This window comes from Equus caballus, chromosome 20, assembly GCF_041296265.1.
Source record: "Equus caballus isolate H_3958 breed thoroughbred chromosome 20, TB-T2T, whole genome shotgun sequence".
Taxonomy (NCBI): domain Eukaryota; kingdom Metazoa; phylum Chordata; class Mammalia; order Perissodactyla; family Equidae; genus Equus; species Equus caballus.
This window is the reverse complement of record NC_091703.1, coordinates 6303817-6312450: the sequence shown is the minus strand read 5'-3', so window position 1 is coordinate 6312450 and position 8634 is coordinate 6303817. Positions and strand designations below refer to the sequence as shown.

Here is an 8634-nt window from a genome sequence, read left to right as displayed (position 1 = left end):
AGAGCAATTGTAGCCGGGTGTGAACCCCAGGAAGGTCCATGAAGGATCCAAAGGTGCACCTGCTAGAGAGTGTCAATCAGCTGTGCTCCGGGTGGAAGTTTCTCCTGAAGGCAGATCTGAACAGGTACCTCCTTGGCTGCCACGAGACACTCTGTATTTTCGTGTTTGTATGCTGAGAAGCATCTGAATTCTGAGGCCGTACTCAGGCCAGGAGAAAGTGGCACGATCAGTTCCTGGTATTTCCCTGGGTGTGTGTGGTGGAGGTAGGTGTAGGAGGGGGTTGAGTCCATGAGCAGTGTATCTGGCATCCCGTCTCTTAACCCATTAGATAGAGCCAAATTCTTTAGTCTGCCAAAGATCATCCATAACCTGGGTCCTGTGTCCGCAGAAATGCTATGTAGCCTTCAAAGCAAAAGCCACTTCCTTAAAACCTTCCTTTTGTTGTCTGTCTTTCCTCGAAGTCCCACACCCTCTGAGCTTTTCTTATTGTGCTGTATTACGTGCTGTAATTACATGCTGAGCATGCTGTACTATGCCTTGTATCTTCGACGTGCATGAGCTCTAGCTCCTCCTCTAGACAGCTCCTGTGGGCCAGCCGGCGCCATATTCCTCCTGGCAGTGCTGTTTTCATAATGGCCTATTCTGTTACCACATCGAAGGCATTGATGTAGGGTCTAGTCAAATTAAATTAACTTTCTCATAGCAATGAACTCATCAGATGGGAACATCGAGTTCAATGCCTGGGCTGATGCATGGGCCTCTTCCAGCCAAGAATACAGAGCGTTTCCTTATGTGTTCGTGCCACCAAGCAGTGAAAAGTTACGCTTTCCTCTTCCTCTGCATGTTGATCTGTAATTCCGATTCACTTCGGGGTTGGCTACAGCAAAGAGCGCCATGGTTCAGTAAGAACCGACCCTAGGAGAGCCACTTTACAGCTTAACACAACATAAAGACCAGTTAAGTGACTTTTAAAATAACATTTTAAGAAGCCCTAGCAAGACCTAAACAGTAGATATTCAACATCTCTTCAGGAATGAATAAAGCAAGGAATGTCAAAACTGGAGGATAAGGAGAGGGAGGGGTGGCAAGACTCTGAAGACGAAGTTCACTGCTCCACGGTTCTGCCCTGGGCCGGCGTTGGCCCCAGGATGGATCCCAGTTGTTGGATCCGAAAGTAACATTCTGTTAATTCATTTCCTCTTCCACAGATCACTTGCTCTTCTGCTGAGGTTTCTTACAAGATTCCATCTCCCTCTGCTCTCCGTCAACCATTTCCGTCATTGCCACGAAATAGATCACTCTAAAATGGGAATGCAGGAGACTCTTACTAACTGTGCAGAAATGGATATAAGGAACTAGCTAGTTGTTCTCCCTTTAAAAAAAGAAAAGAAAGAGAGGAATGAAAAAGAGCCAGAGCCACTTCAGGAAGAAATAAGCTATCTTCATGGAAGCATCAGATAGAATCTAGAAATAACATCCAAAGTGGAAATTTGATGACTGTCTTATTCAAAATATTTACTGTGACTGGAAATACACTGTCAGGATATCATAGAGCAGACAGTTGTGGGCTGAGGGAAAAATAGAGCTTCATGAACAGGAAAAAATATTTTTAAATGATATATTTTTAATAAAAATTGGGCGCACACGGTTTGTCATTGAGGGGTGGATGTTAGTTTGATCCAACTGCCCTCATTCGCTCCTGTGATGTACTTGGTGTTTCAAAGGATACTCATGGGGATGCCTGGCATCACTCCACAGACTCATGTACAAAAAAGGAGCACAGAGCGAATGCCCTGCCAGCACCCCACAGTGAGGAGCCCGAGGCGGGGGTCAGGGCTGCCTGGGATGTACCCATGGGATGGTCTGGGTTTCTCCTGCCCGTTTCTCAATGTGATAAACAGACAGCAGCCTCTGGGTTGCCACCTGCAAATGACTGATCCGCACCACCCTGCGATGATGTTAACAGAGCCCTGTCACATTCCATAGAGCAACCAAGCCCCCTGGAAAACTAAAGTGGGCTCCTGTGGTTTCTGCAACCCAGGAAGCCCAACAGGTGTGCTCCTCCAGCCTCAGGCTCACACTCACACTGCCCTCTCTGCTCCAGACGACCCCTGTTGTCACCTGCTTCACTTCCCCAGGGGTCAGCGCAGCAAAGGAACAGGAATTCAAGGATGTCGCCCAATTCTGTTGATGAGTGAGGCAGATGTGGCCCCCTAAGAACCATACTGTGCCCTTTGCTGTCACCCTGTGAGTTCCCCTTTTCTCAGGTACTGTCTGTTGGGCTCCCTTGATGCCAGGCAATGCCTCAAGGACCCAATGGGAGAGCTGGGCTAGTCCCTGACCTCAAAGGAAAACCTAGATGAGAGGGACAGAGACACAAGAGAAACAGAGAAAGAGAGAGGCCCAGAGAGAGACAGGGAGCTGGAATGCTCGGGCGACAGAGGGAGAAAGCTATAAAGAAGGGGAAGGAGGAAGAGAGAAGTAGAAGGAAGCGGGGCAAGAGAGATGGACAGGATTTTTTCCCTTTTTCTCTCTGGTGGCTTGAAAGTTCCTTTAAAATGATGACTCATTCTCCTCTTCTCTGAGAGCAGCTGCTGTGATTAATCAGCCATGAGCACTTGCAATGTCAGTGGTGAGTCCTGGGCTCTGCTGGCCCTGAGGAGAATCCTCCGAAGCAGGTGGGAAGAACAGGCTGCTTGTGTCTCACTGGGCGAGTGGGTGGCCCCTGACGTCCACTGTATACTTAGTCACCTCTTCTTGTCAGCAGGTGACAGGCCTGGGGACTAGCAGCCACAATGCACACAGTTAGGAAAACGTTAAGGAGGAGGTCTCCCCTCAAAGGCAAACCCACCACTCCCAGCCGACCCAGCGTTCTCATTACAAGTCACACAGCCCCTCCCTGGGGCTCCAGTACCCAGAATCCCATGACTGAAATACAGGACGGTGACTGAAGACATCGAGAAGGAAGCAATCCTCCCATCTACAGTCAAAAGTGGAGGCAAGGTCCCGATGGAAGATTTGATCTTGCATAGATAGACCAAGGTTTGAATATTCACTCATCTGCTTCTGGTGTGACCTTGTATGACAAGTCACTCAGCCTCTTGTGACATCTGTGTGAAGAATGATAACGCCTATGTAATAGGGTTGCTGTGAGAATTAAGCTGCTTTGAAATTATCAGTGGAACCCATTAGTGCAAGACTGCTTTATCTGGTGGCTAAAAATGACCAAGACCAAGCTCTGAGGGGCTGGGCTGCAGCATATTTGAATGCTGGGGGGCTCTGCAGAGCGGTCAGAAGCTGATGCCCCTGACTAGGGAGATGGTGTGTTCAAGGTGCTAAACCAGAAAGACACCTGGAAGCTGACATAGATTTCTACAGCCAAAAAGGGAGGACTCTGCAGCTTTCTCTGGAAGCCAATTTGTAAAAGGACAGATTCTTGGAATGACCACTGCCTGGTTTACCTGCTTACAACAAGCTCGGTTTGAGGAGCAGTCTGATGACGATCAGTAGACTTTAGTTCCTCTCTGCATATGGCCAACACTTCAGAGCTTCGCCTGGGAAGCCCTCAGGGTTTACTGATTTCTCGCTGATCCTTCGTGAAGGTATTTTCTGTTTTGCTGATATTTTAGCATTTTAAGGACTCTTTTGCCAATTTTACTGAAGTTACTAACCTATAAAAAAATTTTAGCTTTTTATAAAATTTCTAGCAATAAATTTGGAATGTCTTCAATAGATTTGGCAATTTCTAATAGGTTTAGTTGACTCGGTCTTATTTCAAGGATTGTCCGTTTGCTGCCTCAGCTCTGCACTGCTGTGGCTGGAGGGTGTGCAGCTGGAAGGAGGCCTGGAGCTCAGGGAAAGGGGGCCAGGAGCAGGGAGATGGAGAGGAGAATAGTGCAAGACACAGCCAGGCTGCTGATCCCACAGACAGGAGAGGGTCTGAGAACAGAGAGACTGAGAGGCAGAGAGAGGTCAGAGAGAGGGCAGCGAGGCTATGGCTGAAGATCCGAGGGAGGGGGAGACTGTGCCTGTGCGAGCCAGCCTCCAGCGAGTTCCACCTCCAATGTCACCTCTGCCCCGTGTTGTCCTCTCTCACGTTGGATACAGATGGCCTGTGTCCCCAAGAAGATGTTGCAGCAATGACACTGCAGTTTCTACCTGCTCTCTCTTGGATCACTCGCTCTAGAACAGCCAGATGCCATGTTATGGGACACCTGAATGGCCCTGGGGAGAGGTGCACATGGCGAGAACTGAGGCCTCCTGCCTACAGCCATCTGAGTGAAGATTTGGGTCGGATCTCAGCCTATTGATAGTGGTGCTATCAGCTAGAAAGGCCTGGGCCACCCCCCTGGGCCCACACTACTTTAGGGAACCCCCCAGAGTTTCCCCAACTGGAGGCAGTGTTGTGGCTGGCCTGATCCTTGTGGTTCTTATGATTGCAAGAGACACTTCAGCAACAACCTTCAGGGAACTTTGGAAAAACAAGGCTTACTGCTCACAGGTCCTGGTGGGTGCGTGGCATGCCTGGGTCACACAGCAAAGTTGTGGGGACAGACAGCACAGACCTGGGCTTCTGCCTTTATTGGAGTCAAGAGTGGGGAGCTTGGGGTTTCACAGGTTCATTCTTTATGGGTGAATTTAAAACATGAGAGCAGGATTAAAGCACAGGAAGGGAAAAGCCAGATCACTCGAGCGGTCAGTTATCTCTGTTACTCAGGGCTGTCTAAAGGGGGAACTTCATGGGTGGGTGGCCTGGCTCTTTATCTAGTCATGTGCTTGGCAATGTGCTTATTCAAGGAGGATCTCTAAAATGAATGCCTCGGCAACCAAAAGCTTGATGTCAGGCACTTAGGCTACAGTCAAAAAGCTAAGTATCAGGCGCTTCCCCTAGGTGAGCCGTCTGGGAAGTAGATACCCCAGCTCCAGTCCTCAGATGACAAGTTATCTTGTCTATAACCTTCAAAGAAACCCCAAGCCAAAATCACCCAGCTAATCCACCCTGAGTTCCTGCCCCACAGGGACAGTGTGAGATAATAAATGGCTATTGTTATTGTAAGCTGTTACCTTTTGGGGTAAGTGGTTATATAGAAAGACAGAGGAGAAGGTAGGAGAGCAGACAAAAGGGAGACTGAGGAGCAAAGGAGAATTTGAGGGCCCCAGATCCCAGGTATCCTGACTCCCCATGGCGCTCTTGGGCCAAAGCACCCGTAATGAACTGCTGTAGCTTCATAGCAGTCGAAAAGAACTTGTATTACATAAGTTGGGAAATTTGACTAATTGGTCATTATGGAAATTATCCTTTGCTGAATTGACTTTCAGTGAATTGATTTTCTATGAATAACCTAGAGTAGAATACCTACAGTGTCTTTATACTTTGGAATCATAGAACCAGGATTTTGGAAAGCATTTGAATTGAGAAATGTTAAGTTGGGCTTGATGAACAAGTATTAAGGTAGTGAGGAGCTGAGATAAATTTTGGGAGATGTGTATCATTTCTCTCTCAATCTCTCTCTGTCTCTCCTTCTCTTCCTTTCCCCTTCCTTTCCCTCCTTCTCCTTCTTCTCTCTTTCTTCATGTATCTGGGTCATTGTAAAACAAATGTAATGAATTCCCTATCCATTACACTTTCTAATTTCTGGTAATCTGTGGTTACGTTTGGGAATAAATTTACCTCTATGGGATGATGATAAGAATGTAATTTACAGATAGACTGAAAAGAGAAATTGGGTTCATAAATAATGTCTCCACAGGTCCTTAAAAGATGACAGTGCCACTTTCACAAAAATGTGGAAGCCGACTTCCCCTTGTAAATACCCAGTGATTGCCAGCAAGCAGGCCACTGCAACTGGAGGTTTCTGCGGAACACAGTTTGAAAACCCCTGCTTCACCCACCGAAGATGAGGAAGATGGTGTTTCCTATACGCCTTGTGCCACCCTTGGGGCTGATGGTGAAAACACGACCTCCTTAATCCTCATGACCGTCTTCTTAGGAGGGTGTTACTGACCCCATTTTAGACGTGGGGAAATTCCTGCTGAGGGACGTCAAGTAAATTGCCACAAGTCACCCAGCAAGTGAGAAGTGGGACTATGACTTGCACCCTGTCTTCTGTGGCTCGTGGTAGGCCATGTGAGGTCTGGAGCGTCTTGGGGGCAACGCTCTCCCCCATCAGTAAAGTCCTTGTGAAGCATGTGCAGGGTGGCTGCCAGGAGCACGGCTGACCCCTGCGGGCCTGGGAATGTCTAGGGAGGAAGAGCAGCTGAGCTCAGAGCTGCGCTAAAGCAGGAGGAAAGTGTATGAGCTTCAAGATTCTGCTTAGGTATCAGCTCTGAGAAGTCTTCCCTAAAACCACAGGCTGGGCCCAGTGCCTCATTCCGGCCCCAGTGGCTCTCTTAGCATTTGCCACCTCATTTTGAAATTCTCTCTGTTTCTGTCTTCCACTCTGACCCCCAGCTCCTTGAGAGCAAGGCCATGACTCAGTCTTCCTGGGACCTCCACCCAGCACCGAGCCCAGGGCTGACATGAGGAAGGCGCTCACTAAATGATATGGAGCTGAACTGGGCTGAAGCAGGGCTGAGAGGAGCTAACTCACGGGTCCAGAATGGGAGCACAGAGCTGCCAGAATTGAGGGCAACCGTGGCTGCCCCAGCGAGGCGTCCAGCAGGGGCTCCAGCAGGCCCGAGGGTGAGCCAGGGAAGGCGAGGGGCAAGTGGCGGCTCTGTGTCATGGGTCCTGGGGAACAAGTGTGCACACTGGGAGTGTTTAAAATCCACACCCATGTACCTGTAGTGAGTCAGACTGAGCCTCCTGGAGGCCCCTCCCGATAATGAAAGAGTCACCTGGGGCGCCCTGGTTCATGAAATCACAGAGGCCCCTGACTTAAAACTGCTTCTAATAAAATGCTACCAGGGTTTTCAGCTCTTGAATGCCAATAAAAGGGCGTCTGTGCTGCAAAATGCACACCTGGTGTTTGATATCCCGTCTCTGGCTGCCTGTTAACCAGCCAGAGCCAGGCAGCGCATCCCGACATTGACAGGTGCAAAGACTTATAGAAAGTGCCGCCTCCCAAGGCTTATGATCTGATTACAGGGAGAAGACAATGGACAGAACAGGAATAGAGGATTGGATTCAGTTCCTTCTTCCTTCCCCTCTCTCTCACCTTTCTATTGCTTTCTTCCCTAGATGCCTTCCTAACTTCCTTGCTTTCCTCCTCCTACCTGTCCTCCTTCTTTTCTCATCTCGGGTACAAATTTTCTGTGTAGTCATTCTCCTCATTTCATAGCATACCATCTTCACGAGTCCCTGAGTTTTTATTGTGTTGTATTATATTTATAATATATTTTGTATGTCTTCCCTCCCCCAGAAGGGACCTATTCTAATGTGCTTAATATATTTTCTTAGGTAACGATGATCCCTGAAAAATATTTAGGATTATTCTACACGTCAAGTGGTGTTATAGGTATAATTTCCTTTCATTAAATACACCAGTCTTAACTGCACAGTTTGATGCAATCTTGATAAATGTATAGATAAGTATAACCACCAGCTCAATCAAGATATGGATTTCATCTCCCCAAAAAGTTTCCTCATGTGCCTGTTGAGATTTCTACACCTGCATTAGTTTTGCCTGTTGTTGAAGTGGAATCCTACGGTGTGTAGTCTTTAATGTCTGGCTTCCTTTACTCAACAGGAAGTTTTCAAGAGTCATCCATGTGGTTCATTCCTTTTGTTGCTGAGCAGTATTGCATAGAATGAGTGAGTATACTTTATCCACTCATCAGTTGATGAACAGCTGGGTTGGCTCCACTTTTTGACTATTATGAATAAAGCCTCTATGACAATTTGTGCATAAATCTTTATGTGGACATACATTTTCATTTCTTTTGGGAAAACACCCAGGAGTGGAATTGCTGAGTCATTGGGAAGTTTATGTTTAATTTTATAAGAAACAGGGAAACTGCTTTCCAAACAGTCTGTGCTGTTGTACACTGCCACCAGGGATGTACAACCACTCTATTCTTGCAGGTGTGTAAGAACTTCCCATTGTTGGGGCCAGCCCTATGGCCTAGTGGTTAAGTTTGGCGTGCTACACTTCAGTGGCCTGGGTTTGGTTCCCAGGTGCTAACCTACACAGCTCATTGGTGGCCATGTTGTGGTGGCAACCCACATGCAAAATAGAGGAAGATTGGCACAGATGTAAGCTCAAGGTGAATATTCCTCAGCAAAAAAAAAATAAGAAAAAAAATCTCACTGTAGTTTTAAATGGCATTTCCCTAATAACTTATGATACTGGGTATCTTTTCATGTACTGATTGGCCATTTGCATGCCTTGTTTTATAAAGAATCTAGATCTTTTGTACATTTAAAAAATTGGGTTATTTCTATTTTTTTGTTGATTTTTAGGAGTTCTTTACATATTTTAGATATGGATACTATAAATATTTTCTCCTAGTCTGTAGCTTGCCTTTTCATGTTCTTAATGGCATCTTTTAATAAGCAGATATTTTATTTTAATGAAGTCAATTGTATAAGAGTTTTTTGTTTTATTTTGTTTTGTTTTATGGTTGGTGCTTTTTCTGTACTACCTAAGAAATCTTTGCTTACATTCTCCTAAGTTCATGAAGACATTCTCCTAT

General features: G+C 46.7%; 1 long non-coding RNA gene across 1 annotated transcript; it reads left to right on the top strand.

Annotated features, from left to right (window-relative positions):
• Nucleotides 1-2799: 2799 nt before the first annotated feature.
• Nucleotides 2800-7839, top strand: LOC138919585 (uncharacterized). Its single transcript, XR_011429874.1, has 2 exons — nt 2800-3602; nt 5751-7839. It is a non-coding gene; the product is annotated as an uncharacterized lncRNA (long non-coding RNA).
• The last annotated feature ends 795 nt before the right edge of the window (nt 7840-8634 follow it).